This window comes from Enhydra lutris, unplaced genomic scaffold (genome assembly GCF_002288905.1).
Source record: "Enhydra lutris kenyoni isolate GAN:26980312 unplaced genomic scaffold, ASM228890v2 scaffoldscaffold6, whole genome shotgun sequence".
In the NCBI taxonomy this organism is placed as follows: domain Eukaryota; kingdom Metazoa; phylum Chordata; class Mammalia; order Carnivora; family Mustelidae; genus Enhydra; species Enhydra lutris.
Genome location: NW_019154090.1, coordinates 43,593,057 through 43,613,444, shown reverse-complemented (window position 1 = coordinate 43,613,444; position 20,388 = coordinate 43,593,057).

Here is a 20,388-nt window from a genome sequence, read left to right as displayed (position 1 = left end):
TGGTAGCTCTATTTTTAACTTCTTGAGGAACCACCATACCGTTTTCCAGAGTAACTATACCAGCTTGTGTTCCCACTAACAGTCTAAGAGGTTTCCCCTTTCTCCACATCCTCTCCAACATTTGTTGTTTCCTGTCTTACTGATTTTAGCCATTCTGACTGATGTGAGGTGGTATCTCACTGTGGTTTTGATTTGTATTTCCCTGATGCCAAGTGATGTGGAGCATTTTTTCATGTGTCAGTTGGCCATTCAAATGTCTTCTTTGCAGAAATATCTGTTCATGTCTTCTGCCCATTTCTTGACTGGATTATTTGTTTTTTGGGTGTTGAGCTTGAGAAGTTCCTTATAGATCTCAGATACTAGCCCTTTATCTGCTGTGGCATTTGCAAGTATCTTCTCCCATTCCATATGTTGCCTTTTAGTTTTGTTGACTGTTTCCTTTGCTGTGCAGAAGCTTTTTATCTTGATGAAGTCCCAATAGTTCATTTTTGCTTTTGTTTCCCTTGCCTTTGGAGACATGTCTAGCAAAAAGTTGCTTGTGGATGAGGTTGAAGAGGTTGCTGCCTGTGTTCTTCTCTAGGATTTTGATGGATTCCTATCTCACATTGAGGTCTTTCATCCATTTTGAGTTTATCTTTGTTTATGGTGTAAGAAAATGGTTCAATTTCGTTCTTCTGCATATCACAGTCCAATTTTCCTAGCACCACTTATTGAAGAGACTGTCCTTTTTCCATTGGATATTCTTTTCTGCTTTGTTGAAGATTAGTTGACCACAGAATTGAGGGTCAATTCTGGGCTCTCTATTTGGTTCCATTGATCTATGTGTCTGTTTTGTGCCAGTACCATACTGTCTTGATGATTACAGCTTTGTAATAGACCTTGAAGTCTGGGATTGTGATGCCACCAGTTTTGGTTTTCTTTTCCAACATTCCTCTGGTTTTTTGGGGAAAGACCACAACCAATACCAAGGAAATGCAAACAATTTTAAAAACATATTATGAGCAACTATATGCCAATAAATTAGGCAATCTAGAATAAATGGATGCATTCCTAGAGAGTATAAACTACCAAAACTGAAATAGGAATAAATAGAAAACCTGAACAGGGCCATAACCAGCAAGGAAATTGAAGCAGTAATCAAAAACCTTCCAAAAAAACAAGAGTCCCAAGGGAATTCTACCAAAGATTTAAAGAAGAACTAATACCTATTCTACTGAAGCTGTTTCAAAAAAATAGAAATGGAAGGAAAACTTCCAAACTTTTCTATGAGGCCAGCATTACCTTGGTCCCAAACCAAGGACCTCACCAAAAAGGAGAATTACAGACCAATATCCCTGATGAACATGGATGCCAAAATTCTCACCAATATCCTAGCCAATAGGATCCAACAGTCCATTAAAAGTATGGTTCACCACGACCAAATGAGATTTATTCCAGGGCTGCAAGGGCTGTTCAACATTTGCAAATCAATCAATGTGATACATCACATTAATAAAAGAAAGAACAAGAACCATATGATCCTCTCAATTGATGCAGAAAAAGCATTTGCCAAAATGCATACTTTCTTGATTTAAACTCTCCACAGTGTAGAGATAGAGGGAACATACCTCAATACCATAAAAGCCATATACAAAAAGCCCAGGGCAAATATCGTCCTTAATGGGGAAAAACTGAGAGCTTTTCTCCTAAGGTCAGGAGCATGACAGGGATGCCCACTCTCACCACTTTGCTACTATTTAATATCTCTCCTCTCTTGAAGCTAAAAGCAGCCCTCAAAATGATGTACCACAGTGAGTCCGACTTCTTAGCATTACCTGATAATTTCCTTAAAAATCTTAAAATTCCTAGCCTTGACCTCCCTCCAGAATACTCAGATCATGAATTCTGAGGGTGAGGTCCAGGTTCTGCACTTTCTGAAGGCCTCCAGGGACCCCAGTGTGCAGCCTATATGAGAAGCATGATTAGGCCATACGAAGATTTATAGAAAATTCATAATTCCTGAGCCTGTAAGTCTACCATTCAGAGATAAGCATTAAGGTTAAAGGGTAAATATCTGAAAGCAACGTAAATGTCCAATAGAAGATTGGTTTGGTAAGTTATGGTTTATCCTGCTTTTAAATATTATGTAATATGGCAGACATATACTTAAAGAATATTTCAGGGCATCAGAAAATTCTTTTGAGATATAATAACCCTAACTTTGTAAAATATATACACATAATTATATAAGTTGAAAATGCTAATAGGGACTATGGTATTATTTCTAGGTCCTAGAATTATGTGGGAATTTTCTTTCATATCCTTCTTTGTAGTTACTAAGATTTTTTGGGAACGTGGTCATGTTGGTCAGTGAGGGGTGGGTAAGGGGTGAAAGGGTATGAAAAAACATACCAGCAAGTAAAGTGGACAGAAAATAGTTTTAATCTCCCCATAGCCAGGTCCCAGAATATTGGAGAGACAAGCAAGATCAAGGCAATTCAGGGAAAACAAGTTCAAACTAACTAATAGTCCTTGTGTATAATGCTTCACCATTATGGCGAGAACTCCTTGCCATTGCTGCTTGGGCTTTTCCTAGGACTTCCAACTAATTGCACGTCTCCTATTTGAATTGAACAAGTGCGGATTTGATTAGGGTAACCATTTGACATCAAGGACTAGTACCATTAGGCAGACCTCTTCTGTCATTCTATGGACTGGCTGCTTTGGATCAGACTCTCTTCCTTGCTTCAACCATGTACAGCCAAAACAGTTGAGTCTTATATTCTTGCACATGGAAATGCTTCTCATGAAATGGTCAATTGGTTCATGTGAAAGTGATTTGCTAAGGAGAATTCTGGGAAAATTGGTAAGGGAATGGGAAGGTGGGACCAGTGTGCAGCATCTAGCAAAGTTGCATGGGGGGACTTGGGCTCACTCCCATAGGGGAGCTCAGGAGATGCAGCAGGGTTGTCTGATTTGTGGGTGTGTGAAGGGCAAGACAAGAGCTCCAGAGAATCTACAACTGCACACTGATTGGTTGTTGGCCAAGGACCACCACTGCAAGAGTTAAATTTCCAGGCACTTGTGCATTCCCATGTGCCCTTGACATAGGGTAGGATAGTCTACCATGGGAGAGGCACAGGTGCTGGCTGCTTGGCAGTGACATTTACCAGGATGAGAGGGGGTGTGGGTGCAGCTCTACATCATGTGTTGCCATGGGCCCTAACTGCCCAACCCAGCTGGAGATGGTCATAAAGGCCACAGTGGAGCCTTCCACAGAATTAGCCTCAATTCTTTGCCAAAATGTTCTGGATACTCTCTGAGCTTACCTCATCACATCAGAGCTATTTCCTTTGGTCTTTGATAGAGGAGAATTCAGGACACCGCAGGTGGCTTGGAGGGGAGAAATAATGACACCAGTCATCTCCGATGGGGTAGACAAGAGAAATCCTTATGCTCCAAATGATTCTCCTAAAAGCTCATTCATTCTTCAGCTAAGGGTGTTCAAGTACCATGCTTCCTCCCTCCTCTCTAAATCCTCCTCCTCAACTTTTGTTTCTGTTGGAACAACATCATTCACAACACCCAGGTGGGTGTTCACTGAACCTTTTCTTCCATTTTCTGTTCTAAGCACAGATAATTATGCACGTCAAGTTAAGATGTGGAGGTAAATATTGTAATTTAGCTTCAGGGATATTACACATAATGTAGTTTTTGTTTCCTCTGCCTCAGCAGCTAAACAAAGAGCATCGTATCTCTTCCTGGAGGGGCTTGGAATATTCTGGAGGACACATAAATAAGGTTTTTAATTTTAAAAATCACTTCTGAGCCCTGCCGATAGCATTTCTCCTCTTTTGAATAGCAGTATTATTTGTGACATCCGGTGGCAGCCAACTCAGCTCGTGAGTCATGCGCCAGCAAGACATGGGCTCCAATGCCATTATGAAATGACGAGCAACCCCATGATCAAAGGTGGAACCTTTACTTGCGATTAAACAGGAAGCTCTCTCCAGAGGCTCCCAAATCAACACAGCAAATGGTTATTGCCAATTCACATTTATGCTTGAAAAATGCTAGAGATCATTTACATGTGAATCCCCACTTTGCTCCAGGAGGGGAGAATGCAGGTCACAACAGATTGACTTCTCCCTAGGCTAGAGGACAACACTCAGACTGAACAAATGAATGGGGTAGTCTCCTATAACCTGGCAACTGACTCAGACAGACAGAATTTGAATTGGGGGCTGGTTCTGTGCCTCATGAACACCTCCTGGATGATGCTCTCTATCATTGAAGTAGGGCCAAGCATGGTTACTAAGAGCTCCTGATTTCAGCTATAGAATGCAGCACATAAGCCCCCCCACTATTACTCTGAAAGTAACCTCAAATAGAACCTTAGAGTTATGAATAATATAAAAAATTGGCTTCCATTCCCTACACACCTGCCAGAGAACTGGGGTGAGGGTAACTGAGCAGCCTGGGGCCATGAATAAATCTTGTGATTAATAAATATTCATTCACAAGAACATGTGCTGAGTGTGTGCATACATGGCTAATCTACCCTCAGGTGGCTGGAAATAGGAAACAAGAAGTGTAACCTTCCTCTCTACATTGAAGATGAACTTCTAGGATTGGGTGTGGGTAACAGTGAAAGCATCCCCTGTTGGTCTGGGTCCAGCAGATCCTTAGCATGGCCCAGCTGTGTGCCTTGGACCACTGACCTCTCATGCCATTCCCAAAGTCCTGCCCTAAGTCAGGAAGCTAAGTGTGCCTTTCTCTTGCAACTGGCTCTATAAGAGCAGGGAATGTTTACACTGGGGTTTAAGGGATGCTATGATTTAAAAAGAAAAATTAGGGCATCTGGGAGGAGAAGGAAACACATTATTTTAAAGTTAATTAAATATGTTTTATTTAGTACCTGCCAGGTGCAATGTTGGGAAGAGAATATCAAGTTTAAGAAATCCCCGCCTGCAGGGGGTTTATGATCCCAGAGGGTAAAGAAGTTTGCAAAGGAGCTGATAGGACACACGTGAGAGGGGGACTGAAGCACCCAGGCACAGCCTTGGGTACAAGGTACAGAGCATGGAGAAGGCTGTCCTCACTGTGGGGCTGACGGACAGTTGAGAGGAGCCCACATTTGAGCAGGAACATCTAACAGGAAGAACAAATGCTTGTACAAATCTTCCAAGGTGCCCAGGGCACTTGACAAGGACTTCACCTCTACTCACTCATGAAATCTTCATATCAATGCCTTAAAGAGGGCACTGCTGACATTCCCACTTCACAGACGATTAAAGCGAGGCACAGAGAGATAAAGATAAAAGAAAAAGATAAAGAAAAAAAAATACCCTCGTCCTTCCTGGAGATCATTTTCTGTAGGATCTCTTCTTGGCTTCTTTCTTGTCTCTTTATTTCTCTTCCTGCTACAGACTTAACACCAGACTTGGGCTGCACAGTGCAATTCAACTCAGCATCTATGGCTCAGATTTCAAGTGTACCAGACAGGTCAGCATGGGGTCAGGAAAGATGTCAAGGAGTCTACAGTCCAGTGATGAAGATGAATCTGGGTATAGGTTCAACTCTGACTCATGGTGGAAAGCCCCATGTGCTGTGACTCGGGAAGAACAGCTGAATTGTCGGGATAAATTTGAAATAATGACCAGAGGTTGTTCTTTTTTCCCCCCTTATCTTTAAACAAATAATAATGATCATGAAAGTAGAAACTCATTGGAAAATATAGGGAGGATAAAGAAGAAAATTAAAATTATTCATAGTCTCCTCATCCAGAGAAAGACATTATTATATGTGGATATATTTCATTTCGATTTCTTTTATCTGCAAATTAAGGCTTTTTAGAAAAAAATAACATTAGAATTATACTTTTATATAATTTTGTATCAACATTACATCATGAGCATTTTCCATTATCTCTAAAAATTGTTTGACACATAATTTTTAAAGGTTACCTAACACTCTTATGCACAGACATGCCATAATTCATCCATCCACTTTACATGTGAATTGGATATTCACATTTTGAATGCTGCTGCTGGTTATTCACATTTTACCAAGTTTTACTATTAAAAACAATGCCATGATATATACTATTGTGTATTATTTTCCCCAAATCTTGCACGGAGTCTACCTTCTGTAAAAATGGTCAAACGTTAGTAAGAGATTATAAAATTTCTAATTAAGTCACATTCATTCTTGTTATTTTGATGTCGCTGCTTTAGGAAAGCTTTTAGACCATGAAGACTCATAGCCCAGTCTTACCATGACTACTTGTGCCTGGGAAAAGCTGCCTTCTTGTCCCATGAACCATCTGGTCTGGTCCATTGGCCACATGGTGGCTGCAGCTCCATCTTTACCATTTTCACACCATCTTGCCATGGATTAGCCAAGTGACCATCTGCAGTTCCAACTATCAACCGCCCAAGTAGAAAATAAGTTCCCCTTTCCCAACAGTCCCCACCAAAGTCCTAGCAATGAGTCTCATTGGTTCACTTTGGTTCATGTGTCATGTTTGTGACCTTGACCAATTATGAAGGCCAAGGACATGAAACAAGTTGGTCAGCCTGAATTGCATCTTGACTTCTTCCTTTATTTCCCAGCTATGTCCTGTCCACTGTTTATTAACAAGTAGCCACAACTCAAGGTTTTCTAGCTATACCACTTTTTTAATATTAAGGAATGATAAAAGGAGTCAAGCTGGAGCAGGTCCAACCTCCAGTTTTTGGGGGGATAACCTTGCCAGTAGCTCAAATCCAGTATGCTCCAAACCAAATCTTCCTTCCTCAATAGAGCACATGCTCCCTCATTTGTCCCTAGAAGCCATCACAGTATGTGACAGACCCTGTGGCTTAGCTCATCCAGATTCTATTTACAACCTCCTCCTTGCCTTTTCTTGCCTCTATGATGGAACCTATGAAAGCTAAAAACTGAATCTCCTAGGCTTTCTCACTGGTAGGAGGGTCAAGCAAACATTTCCAGGCAATGATGGAGAAGCATGTGATCACTGGAGCTGCTGCAGCCACTTTGCAATTATGGCTCTAGTAGACCACATTGTAAGGAGGGAATAGCATATAGAGGATGCTCGGTCAATGACGGTTCTTCAATATACTGAACTGGTTGGGGGCTGTCCAACTCTAGACTTCCTGTTACATGAGACAGACAGACCTCTACTTTTTAATCTACTATCACTGGTAGATGAATTCCTAAGAGATGTACCAGCCTTCTGGTCAACTAGAGAACCTTAACGTTTCTTCATCATTTCCCACAGACTTACTCTCTATCACTGATCACTGATCTATCGCCACACACTATTGATTGTAACTCATCTGGGAAAGAAACTAGAAGCAACAGAAAGCCAGATTTTCAGTGGAATATAAACACTGAAAACTGTCTAAGCGTGTCAGCTATGCATGGACGGGTTCTCTGATAGGTGAAAAATGTACTTGGTGGGAAGTTATAAGGCAACAAACAGAATTTAGAAGGGTAATTAATTATACTGCAGTTGCTAGAAAATGTTAAGGTCTCTTCCATCTTTGAAATGCTAAAATCATTCAGTTAGAATCGGAAGCTTCCAGTCACAAAAAATTTTGCTTCCAGTCACAAAAAAACATAACAAAATACTGTCACTTGTAACCCAAACTGCCTGATAAAAAGAAGAGATCTTATCAAGGGAAGCTCTTTGTCTGCCCTGGACGTGGAAGCACTTGGTTACATTTGTTTAGAAGCCAGAGATGAAGGCAGAGGTGTGTGTGTGGGGTGGGGGGTGATCCTGCCTACAGAGGGGGAAAATTTGGAGAGAAAGTGGGGCGAGAGGTCAGTGAGGCTGAGGGGAGGGCAGGTCACCAAGGTGGCTAAGTGCCTGGAATGAGCTCTCAAGAAAAGAGATTAGGGTGTTAAGAGTTGCATGGTTTGCTATGTCATCCATCAGACAATCTCCCCCAGTTCTTTAGTAACACCTTAAAAATTCATGTGAAGATAACTTTTAAATGGAAGCAAGGACTGAGTTTCTCCCCTGGACATGCACATGGAAAAACAATACTTAGGCAACAAAACAATGACCCCAGACCAAGGAGGCCATCGGAATGTGAGAATACCCGGGAACTCACAGACACCTTGGGACTCAACAGGCCATGGATTGGGGGTTCAAGGGTATCTTATGGAAGTTTCAAGGGCTAAGAGGCCCCAGCTGACATAAAGTCTTCCTGGGAGGGAGAGATGACTATTTTCTTGAATAACACTCATCCCACAAAAGACATTACATGTGAGCAGATAAGCTACATTGCAGACCAGGAAATGTTTTTATTTATAGTCTTCCTTTCTTTATCAGAGTCTCTGTAGCCAAAACAAAGAGCTAAAAGATGCAACCAGTTGGAAAATACAAGAGAAACACCATAGGATATACGCAAGAGATGTTACATTGGTCTGATATTCCAGAAGGAAGCATCAGAGAAAATGGAAAGGAAGAGCTCATCGAAGAATGTGAATAGAGTGTTTATCTGTACTGAAGAAAGGCATGCATCTTGAGAGTGAAAAAGCCTACTAAGCATGATAATTTTAACATCACAGATAGGCCTCTACTGATAAATTTCTAAACTTCAGGGATAAAGAGGAAAATTCTAAAAGCTCTGAAGGGGAAAAAAATCATAAAACATAATATGAGGCTATAAAGATCTTACACAAGACACAAAACCCCCAGTGTCATGAAGGAAATGACTGATGTATTTGACTACACAAAGACTACACATTCCTGCAGTTTGCTATTTTATTTAAGCCTGAAATAAAATAAAACTATATATTTATGTGTTCTATATATATATATATATATATATATATATATATATATGGTATATAATTAGCCAAAAAGTCTCAAAAATGATACAAAGCAAACTTCACTTGGATGGACCTCTGGGGAAGGATGAAGATGATATGAAAGGATTTCACTATTTTTATTGTTTATTCTGCGGAGTTGTTTTGAATTTCTATTAGGATGCCCTACTCTATTATACTCAGAGTTTTTTAAAATATGAAAAACACATCATAAAAATGGTTTTTTTTGCCAAGTAACAGATTATGAACTGCCTGCTTTATATATTTTATCATTCATTTATTCCATATACATCAATTGGGCACCTACTATATGCCAGGCATTATTTTAGCCATGAAGAATATAGCTGTGAACAAAAGAGGCAAAACTTCCTGCCCTCATGGTATTTTACACTCTCATGAGTAGAGATAGACAATACAAATAATTAATAATTATAATAAGAAGAAAAGCCAACAGTTATATAACACTACACACATATTAACTCACCTACAAGTATCTCTGTTTCACAGATGAGGAAACTGAGGCACAGGATAACCAATTTTCCCAAGGTTACCCAGCTACTCTATAATGAAATCAAGCTATGCAGACACCTGATCTATCTCCAGGGTTTATGCTGTTAACCACTTTGCTCTTTGCTGCAGTATATCAGATGAATATGTCTTATAGAGGAAAAAATAAAGCCTTGAGGGTGGAAGGAGTGTAGGTGATGGGGAGGATGGGGCCAGGGGCTGAATTGGACATCAGATATAAGGCAAGTCCCTACTGAGAAGGTGCCAGTGAGAGAGAGAGTAAGCCATGTGAATACCGAGGAAGCATGCTCTAGAAACAAGGAATAGCAGGAGCAAATGTCCTGAGGTCACCTGTGCCTGACATGCTTCTGGAACAGCAAGGAGGTCAGGGCGACCAGGCTGGAGTTGGTGCTGGGAGGAGGAGACAAGAAGCTGAAGCTGGGGAGTAATAGAACCAGATCACACAGGGCCTTGAGGCCACAGTGAGAACTTTGGAGGTTGTGTGAGTGAGATGAGAGCAATCAGAGGGTTTTACACAGGAAATGCGTATGATCTGTCATATTTAAAATGGATCATTCTGGCTGCTGGGCAGAGAATAGACAATGGTAGGGGGTGGGGCACAGGTGGACAAAAGCAAGGGTAGAAACTGTGAGATTCGTTACAAAGATCCTGAAACTTCCAGGTGAGCGAGAAAGGTAGATCAGGCATCCTGAGACATGACTGGATTCTGGGTTTCTTCTGTGGTCTGTGAGAACAGTGAAAAAGGAGTCAATTACTGACTCTAAGGTTCAGGCATGAGCTGATGGAGGGATGCAGTTGCTATTTACTGGGACAGGGAAGGCCACAGGAAGAGAACTTTGGGAGTAAGGAAGACCAACAGGTTGGTTTTGGACATGTTCACTTTGAGATGATTTTTCAACATGCAAGTGGGGATACGAAGCAGGCATTTGGATGTAGAAGCATGATCAGAAAGCAGTCCAGGGGTCTCTGCAGTCCATTTCAGGTGCAGGAGAACACGTGAGCAGATAAATGACCTAAAGCTTCTCACTGTTACCACATAGGCTCCAACTAGGCAGTGTTTCCAGTGATCTCAAATAACAAAGTGTTTTTGCAGCCAATTTATACTTAGCCAAGAAGCCTAATGTTTGTTTCCAAAAGCTGTGTTCAAGAGTCCAGATTGTCCCCAGGACTCAAGAGGATATGGGATCATCTGTCTTCTTTGTCCTAAAGATGCAGCAGTGAAGACACTGTTGTGCATGGCAGTGGCCAGAAGGCTAATTGAGATAGCAGACAGAGCCAAACAGGGTAACATGTAGCAGTCACAAGAAGAGGGAAGAGCAGTGAAGTTTGACTATAGCCTCACACCAAGATGCCACCTGCTGCCCTCACCTGATGAGAGTAAGTGACCAGCCTGATGTCCACCATTCTCTGTACCTGGGGGATGCAGGATCCAGGTGTGAGGCATCAGGTGCAACTCTTCACAGACTCAAACAAGGGGCCTTGACCCTCTAAGAACATTGCCCCTGGAGTATTTGTGTAATATACACCATTGACACCTGGGTATTTTTTTTTTTTTTTTTGGTCAGGGCTACATATGTGTCCTCAAAGAAATGAACATACTCACCTGGCAGGAAAAGTTAGAGCTGAGAAGAGACAGCCAAGTGTAAGAGGAGAGACAGGTGAACTTTGCAGTTTATCAAGGTAGATGCATCATCACCACATTCAAAACAGAACCATAAAGAGAACAGAACTGTGCTCATCGGATGTGCTTACATAGAGGACACAGAAAAGCTGAGCAGCATACCAGCAACACAGAACCCCAGATGCTGTGCTCAGAGGGAGTGGGCCCCTGACAGTGCATGAAAGCCACTAGAAATAATCATACAAAGAAGGTATCCAAATTCTTCTCTCCTGTTCAAATGGTAGAACGGCTTTAATCATCCCCCTAACAGCCAGCATCTTTCTGACATCCCAAGACTTGTGAATAAGAGAAACATTATTATACTAACAGTCATTACAGTGTTACAAACGATAAAGTCATTAGGCCATACTGGGGATGGCTATGATCAATGAGTGCTCAAGTGGGCTGGGTCCTGTCCCAGGTGCACTACCTCGTTCAGTCCTCAGGGACCCTGTGGTCAGTTCTCACCTCCTTGCTCTGCCTCATTAGCACCTGACACAGGACCGCTCCTTCCTCCTCCACGAAGCTTCAGGGATGTCACCCTCTCTTAGCTGTTCTTTCTAAGTTGTCTTGATTGGCTTCTCCTCCTCTCCCTATTTCTCTAAACATTGTGGTCCCTCCTTCCCATTGCTTACAAGATATCCTCTCCTTGTCCCGGGGCTTTACACACAGAGTATAAACTGACCACAGCTAGGATCTTACTTCCAGCCCAGAGTGTGCCCTGCTGGGATAGCAAATAGGCCATTCAAACCAAGCATGTCCAGCAGGCCTTGTGATTTTTTTCTACATCTGCTCCTCCCCATTATTCTGGTATTCTCCAGATCTGTCAATGGTATCCTCATCCTTCCAGAAGCAAGACCAAAGCTCTCATAGATGACCACACACACACACACACACACACACACACTCCGACAGCAAATCCATTTCTCCCACCCCCATCCTTAGTACCTGGTCCAAGCCATCTTCTTCTCCTTTGGTTATTCTTGGGCTGTTGCTGAGAGACATTTGTTTCTGCCCTTGACCTCACCCCTCATCTAGCTATGCATCTGTCTTCAGCACAGCAGCCATAGTGAATATGCTAAAACATTTCAGAGTATGTCTTACCTCTGCCTCCATCTCAGCCCCCAAGTTCCCACCTCCCTCAGAGTAACATTCAATGTCCCCACTGTGCCAGCAAGGACTTATCCCTGGCCCAGCCCTGCTTCCATGACTTTATCTCCCACTTCTCTCTCCTCTGACCCAGGTCTGACCACATGGGCCTCTTTGCTGTCCCCAAGATGCTCCCCGCTAGGGCTTGGCACTTCCTGGGCCCTCAGCCTGGCCCTCTGTCTACCTGGAAGTCTGTGTAACCCAAACATCACTTCTTCAGAGAGGCCCTCCCTGATCATCCACCAAAAAGTGACAACCACCCATCTCTCCCTGTCCTCCTTAACCCCTTTTAATAGTGTTTACCACATTATCACTACTGAGATATGACATAATTACTATTTTACTTTTAACTTATGTTCTAAGTCTCTGGCCTCGGTGTCAGGAGTGGTACCTTAAACATCGCTGTGCTCAATATGTGTTGAATGACTCACAGTGGCCTTGGGAGAAAGTAGAGTCCCAGGAACACGGCAGTGGAGCACTCTTCCCCAAGTGTACAAAATTAAACAGATGCATTGTCAGAAGAGAATGTTAGAGAAGAAAGAACACTGACCAAATGTTCATCATTATATTTTTCTTCCTCCTCCCTCTCCTCCTCCTCCTCTTCCCCCTCTACTCCTCCCCCTCTTGTCGTCGTCGTTGTCGTCGTCCTCCTCCTCCTTTCTCCTTCTTCTTCTTCTTCTTCTTCCTCCTCCTCCTCCTCCTCCTCCTCTTCCTCCTCCTCCTTCTTCTCCTTTAACTTCTTCTCCTCCTTCTCCTCCTTCCCCTCCTTCCCCTTCTCCTCCTCCTCCTTCTTCTCCCCCTTCTCCTCCTTCTCCTCCTTCTTCCTCTTCTTCCCTTTCTTCCCCTTCTTCTCCTTCTCCTCCTTCTTTTGAGAGAGAGTGAGAGACTGTGGGGTGGGGGTGGGGGGCAGAGAGAGAAGGAGAGGGAGAATCTCCAACAGATTCCCCACTGAGCATGGAGCCCAACTAGGGACTTGATCTCATGACCCTGAGATCACAACCTGAGTTGAAATCAAGAGTCAGCCGCACCCCCCCTCAAAAAAAGCCAGTTTCTTAACTGACTGAGCCACCCAGGTGCCCCCTTCATCTCCTTTTTAATGATGAACTAGCCATTCTGAAAATCTTCTGCGATTAAATATTGGTCTTTGTCCAAAATAATTGCCACTCAGTTTTAATATTGTAAATGTAAACTTCAAATTAGAACATTTTCATTACTTTTCTTTTAATAAACATTGTTTTCCATAAAGAAAGTAATTTGGAGAATTCCCAGTGTTAGAGCTGGCCTCTGACATGTGCATACTCAGCCACATGCATTCACTTTGAGAATTAAGTTCATAACTGTTGGGAATTCTTGGGGCTTGGGGCTGGGACTTGGGGCTCAGTTTCTGTCTTTGACTTCTGAGGTCTTGCATGTGTCTGCATGTAGCCGGGAGAGTCCAACAAAAGGATAGCACAGGGATTGTGAAGAGACAGAACATGAGTCACTTTAATTCTTTGTGACCAGATGGGGTTTTTATTTGTAACTAAAACTTAAAACAGTGAAACTGGGCACAGTTCTGTTTGGACACACTAGTTCTGTTTGGTGAGTGAAAATGTCAGTTCATCCATGAAATATTTTATCAAATTTGAATAACATCTTTAAAACTGAACTTTAATTTTTAAATTGTTAATTATTTTAAAAACTGAAAAACAAATTAAGGAATGAATGATTATTATTGATTATGACATGGCTGATACTGGGACCTATTTTGTAATCTAAAAGAGGGAATGTTAGAACAATCTTCTCTGGGGGTCAAATAGACACACCGCTAGTGGTAAGTAGCTATTGTTATCATTACTGACTTTTTACAGATGAGGAAACTGAGGTCTTAAGTAGCCTGACTTAAGTGGCAAAGCACAGGTTCAAGGCCAGGCTGTCTACGGGGATCATGTCTCCTTGATGTTAATGAACTTTCATTTATACTTGCAATTGATTGAAACTGGGACATTTGTGTTTTATTTATAGCTGAAAGTCACTCGTGCCAACTCATGCTTAAGTGAACTGAGTTAAAATCAATTCTTAAGTCTATGGCCCAGTGATTCCACTGTACCCAAAAGAAAGTAAGTCTGTGCTCAGTAGAAGACATACATGAGAGCATTCAAATCAGCTTCATCAAGAGGATAATGGATACATTGGGGTATCATCATATAAGAAAATACTAGACAGCAATAAAAATGAACACACACGAAGGTATGGATGCATCTCATAGACATAAGGTTGAAAGAAAGAAGCCAGGCACAGAAGTTCATATACCGTATGATTTCATTCTGATGGAGATAGAGGTAAGAATAGTGGCCAACTTGTGAGGGTGGCTGAACAGGAGGGATACTAGGGAAACTTCTGTGTAGCTAGAATGGTTCTGAATCTTGATTTGGGTTTTGTTTACATAGGCATATACACATGTGATATGGACTGAATTGTGTTTCCCCCAAAATTCATAACTTAAAGCCCTACCCATGAAGTGACTGTATCAGAGATAGGGCCTTTGTGATAAAGTTAAGGTTAAATGGGCTCAGAAGGTTGGGACACTGATCCAATAAGACCAGCATCCCTATGAGAAGAGATGTCATTGGCTCACTCTTTCTCTCTGTCCATGCAAGCACACAATGCAATGTGGCCATCTGCAATCAAAGGAGAGAGCCGCATTAGACACTGAACTTGCTGGAATCTTGAATTTGGACTTCCAGGCTCCAGAACTGTGGGGAAATAAATTCTTGCTGTTTAAGCCACTGAGTCTGTGGTATTTTATTATGGCAGCCCCAACTGACTCTACAGAATACAACATGTGAAGTTTTATAGAGCTGTACACTCTTAAATTCACTTTAAGCACATCGTGTATGTTATATCCTAATAGAGTAAAATAAAAGACTCCCTCCAGGCATCATCAGGGAGAAATACCTGAACCAAGTACAGGGCCTTCATTGCCTCTAATTTCTAGTGCCTCTCCTGAATCTAGGCTTTGAGATACAAAGATAAGATAAGAAGAGCAACTCCCATGTAACATGGCACCTGCCAGTAGGGACCTCCTTCCAACCACCTAGCAGCTTGCTGGATTCCCCGTGCAGAAGAGAATCCCTTCCATTTCCCTCAGATGATGGAGGCTGGAGGAAGTGGCCAGGTTTGATGCACGGGGCAGAGCAGGGCAAAAGAGAGCCTCTGCATGCCTGCCCAGGCCAGTTGTCATGGCCAAGCAGTTACTGATGCCTCCCCTGGTTCCCAGCCTGCATGAAGATGGGCATTGCCTGGAGGGGCAGTATGTGTCAACAACAGACGGGGAGGGCTACCTTGGGGCAAGCCAGTGTTACAAGGTGCCACACAGTGTTGAAGGCTGTTGATGGACACCAGGACCTGACCAAATGCTTCTGAGCTGGGCAAATACACCAAGGGACAGGACCCACTGTGCAATGTAGAGTTAACACAAAGAATAAAATGATTAAAATAGGACACTTACAGCAGAGAAATGCAGCTTATCTTTCCTGTTCTGCTCTCTACAGAATCCTGGTATAATTCATTTTTGTTGCCCCAACGTGATCACATAACACCATTTCTACTTAAAATTCCTTCCTAGAACTTCTTTAGCGATCATAGTAAAATTTTATATCTACTCTTTCTGGATATATTCTCACTTCTTCTAAAAATAGGAAGTGATTCCAACCAGGATATACATTTTTGACTGCAGACATAAATTTAGGTTTTGCTAAAATATTCCTATATTTAGGTATACGCAGCACTAAATTTAAAGAACAAATTTACTTATTCATTTAGGTAAGATTTATTAAATGTTTATAATATAGAAGGTTCTGTAACCAAACCTACAAAGGCATCTGTAGAGAATAATCATTTATTTAATTATTACCTGCTAGGTTTTTTGCACATTTAGCAGTTTACTGATTATTAGCTAATGGATTAAAACATTAGGCAGACAAAACACAGAAAAAATTAATTAATGTAGATTGGTATCAACTAAGATGAAAGCAATACTGGTAAAGTAAACCAATAAGAATGTGAGATGCTATTTTTAAAAGTTTGATTCACACGTATTCTCAGAACACATTTTTGTGAAAAGCGAGGTACAACTAGGTGCATAAAAGTAAGCCATCCCCTCCAATCAAGTGAAAAGTGCTTGATACTCTTACATTAATAGCAAAATAACTTCATTTTATTTGTAATTACTGAATTTATTTACATGATTTAATATTAATCGTCATTGAGAGATAATAGTGTAAAACTACAAAAATCACTTAAATTAAAATAGGAAACTTAGAGAATTATGCTTTCTCTACTATCCCAACAATCAATACAGAATTTTTGTAATACAGCTCCAATTGATGCTGTGAAGGTCAGAGGCTGTGAGAATAAGTATTAATCCTCCCTTTTGTCATTTCTATAAATTTGTTCTAGTAATGCTTGTGAGCAAAAGGAGAGGAAATGTGGAACAAGTTTGGTTAAACTGTGTTAAAGAGGTGGTTTTATCACAGGACTCGTCAAAACACTAGTGTGCTGGTGTTCATGGGAAGTTTCAAGATGGAAAGGCTTTTGTGATATTCTCCAAGCTAACTCTGCCTCCACATTCTTCACAGAGCTCCTGGGGGGGGACCAGCAGTCTATTAGAACACACTTTGAGGAACACTTCTCTATCTTGAAAGGTCTGGAGAAACGAGTTGCTATAAAATGAATCTCTTCCACCTTGAGCTAGCTCTGTCATGCAAGACAGCCATGTTTTATGACATTGTAGGATAGATCGTATACAAGCCTGCCTCCTCTAGGAAAGCCTAGTTTCTGATTCAGAGGCTGTGAGACAAAAGGTGGGGTAGATCTTTGTGTTGCCTTGACCCTACCCAACTCTGGCCTCTGGCCTCTATCACCTCTGTGACCTGGGTGTCTGGCTGCCATAGAGAGAACCAAGATGTGGTAAGACAAGAGACCCAAGGTGCTCATGGCAGTAAAATGTAGAGAGAAGAGAGGAGCAGCAGAGGAGGTGGGCTGAGGGTAATAGTTGGGCCAGGATCAGGGCAGTGGGGAGGCCTAGAGAGGGAATGCTTAGCAGATAGGCAGAGGTTAGGAGAACCAGAATGGCCATTACAGCTAGTTTCAGCTAGTTATCTGTTGTGATAGCAAACAAAGCTTAACATCTCAATAGTTCACCATAACAACACTTTCCTTCTTACTCACATCACAGTGTGATACAAGTCAATGGCTCACTGAGAAGTTTCTCTCTGGGGGTGTCTCAGGATCCAGAAGCCCTTACCCTGTTGTGAGGGTCACTAAGTAGAGGTGATAGAGTTGACTTAAGTTGTCCAAAATTACAAGCCAGAAGTAGTGGGGCAAAGATTCATAATCATGTGGTCTAACTCCATGGCTCCATACTCCTTTTTTTCCCTCTTTTAAAACAATTCATTAATTTTTTAAATTCTAGTAGAGTTAATGAACAGTGTTCTATTCTTTTCAGGTGTACAAATACAGTGATTCAACAATTCTTTACATTACTCAGTGCTCATTATGACAAGTGCCCTCCTTAATCCCTTTCACCTATTTCACGTATTTCCCCAACCACTTCCTCTCTTTAACCTGTTCTCTATAGTTAAGAGTCTGTTTTTCAGCTTGTCTCTTTTTCTTTGTTCATTTGTTTTGTTTCTACAATTCCACAGGTGAGTAAAATCAAACGGTATTTCTCTTTCTCTGACTGACCTATTCTGCTTAGCATTGTGCTCTCTAGCTCCATTCATGTTGTTGCAAATGGCAAGATTTCATTCCTATTTATGGCTGAGTAATATTCCATTGTATATATATTCCACATCTTCTTTATCCATTCATTTATGAATGGACACTTGGGCTGCTTCCATATTTTGGCTATTGTAAATAATGCTGCTATAAACATAGGGTGCACATATCTTTTCAAATTAGCATTTTCATATTCTTTGGGTAAATAGCCGGTAGTGGAATTTCTGAACCACATGGTAATTCTATTTTTAATTTTTTGAGGAATCTCCATTCTGTTTTCCACTGTGGCCACACCAGTTGCATTCCTGCCAACAGTGCATGAGGGTTCCTTTTCCCCACGTCCTCACCAACACATATTTTTTCTTGTGTTTTTGATTTTAACATGGCCCCATACTCTTGGCCAATCTGCCTTCTACTTTTCCCAGGGTACAGACATTGACCAGAACTTAACAAATGCTCAATAAATTCTTGTTGACTGAGCAGTTAATGATTAGAGAGAAGCGGTTTTCCATTAAATGTTTTTGATGTTTTCCTCAAACATTAGGATATAATTGCAAAATAATGTAACCAGTCACTCATAGGAGACAATTCTATGAGAAGCTTCAACAACAAATTGTGTGGTCTTGCAAAAATAAGACTACAGGATTGTTAATTCTCTCTCTGACTCTTTGGAGGTCATACCTGCAAATCTCAGAGCTCACCTTGCTCTTTGTCCAAACACTAACAAGTCCCTTACATCATGCAAGAGCTCCAGAACCTCTGCCAGTTAGTCCCTGGTGGCAAAGTTGGGCTCATCCCACTGCAGGTGGGAAAACCCACAAGCAACAAAAGAGAGAAAACAAAGACTCCTGATTTTCCTATTTATTATAAAGTAGCCAAGCTCAGAAGTTATTAAATGTAAAAGGTTGAGAAACTTGAGAATGAGATAAAGGAATGTGGCTATTTCTCAACACCCAGAGCTTTTTAATCAGCTCTTCAACCACAATGGCTTAAGGACTGAGAAACTGTGCTCTGGCTCGTATATTCAGTAAATTCCACCCCCCATCTCCATCAGCTAGGGAAAATCCAATCATTTCATAATTACTCTAGCCCAAGGTGGGTGGGGAACACGGAGGAGGCAGAAAACTGCCTGTGGGAAAGAGCCTATTTTCTTGGGAACCTTCTGATGCATTCTTATGCTGGTAAAGTTGTTCATTATTGTAAAAGAAGACATTTTGCAACTTAAAAGGCAGTGTTCCCCAGAGCACAGGCACTGCAGTAATTTGACAAGAGGTCTCACGCTGTCACAATTAGCATGACTGAGTGATTTTCCAATTTGCAGAATGCCTTGGGAAGAAAGAAAAGACAAAACCCAGCCCCAAACACACCACTCGGAAATAATCATGAGAAGTACTGTTCCCATCTCTGCCTCCCTATTAGGTCTTAGGTGGTATCCTGAGCCTGGCCCCTCAGAAACCTTGCAGTGCCTCCAGGTACATCTCTTACAAAAGGGCCTCCTCTTCTGGCCTCTACTGGTCAAGACAGATCAGTGAAGAAGCCCCACTGGTACACCCCCAAGCCTGCATTGACACACAAGGCTCCTTGCAACAAATGTTTATTGCTGAATCCCCAGCATGTGGCCTAGTGCCTGGGGCAGAGTATGGGCTCAATAAATATTTGTTGAATTAAATTTAAAAAATTAAGTATTTGATGCCCACACACAGGGCAATCAGAGAAACATCATTAAAGTTCCTGCCTGCAAGGTGTTTACAAACTAGCAGGGTAGATGTAGATAAACACAAGGGCATCCATCATTTTCCCAAACCATACCAGTCTGGCGGCATAGTCCAGGGCTGCAGATTTGGGTGATAAAATGGTCACTGACTTAGCCTTCACCAGCAAATCACTGAAACTCACCTCCACTTTCCCCTACTCCTTCAGAGATGGCTTTGTCCAACCTCTAGGAGACAACAGCTGCCTCCCCTCTCCCACCACTCATGATGCAGCCCCCAGGTCACTAGGTGCCCAGCCCCATCCCAGTCTTCCTGTCCTCAGCCATTCCAGTGGCCATCTGGGATGCTTCCTACCTTGTGTCACATTCCATGATCAGATCACAGTCCTAGGCAGCCTTGATTTTCAGAGCCCCTAACCAAGGGGACCGTTTTGTCACTTAACTAGGTGTTTTGGTTCCTTCTAGTTCCCTTTTCCTCTCTAAGAACATGGTGTGCATCCCTTTCGTTTGGACTTAAAAACTAATCTGCATCAGTCTTAAAATCTACCCCTCTTTTCTCACTAGCTTTCTAGGGTACTGGGCTAAGCTTGAGCAATTCAACACCTCTTTACCAAAGAAATGTCCAACCATGCCCACAAATTAAATAATACTAAATGGTTATTATTGAAAACCCTAAAGACACATGGCTGGGGGTCAGTTCAGCAGCTCATTAGTACCTCCTCTACAGTTCTCTCTGATCTTCCTCTGGTCCTAAGAGAAT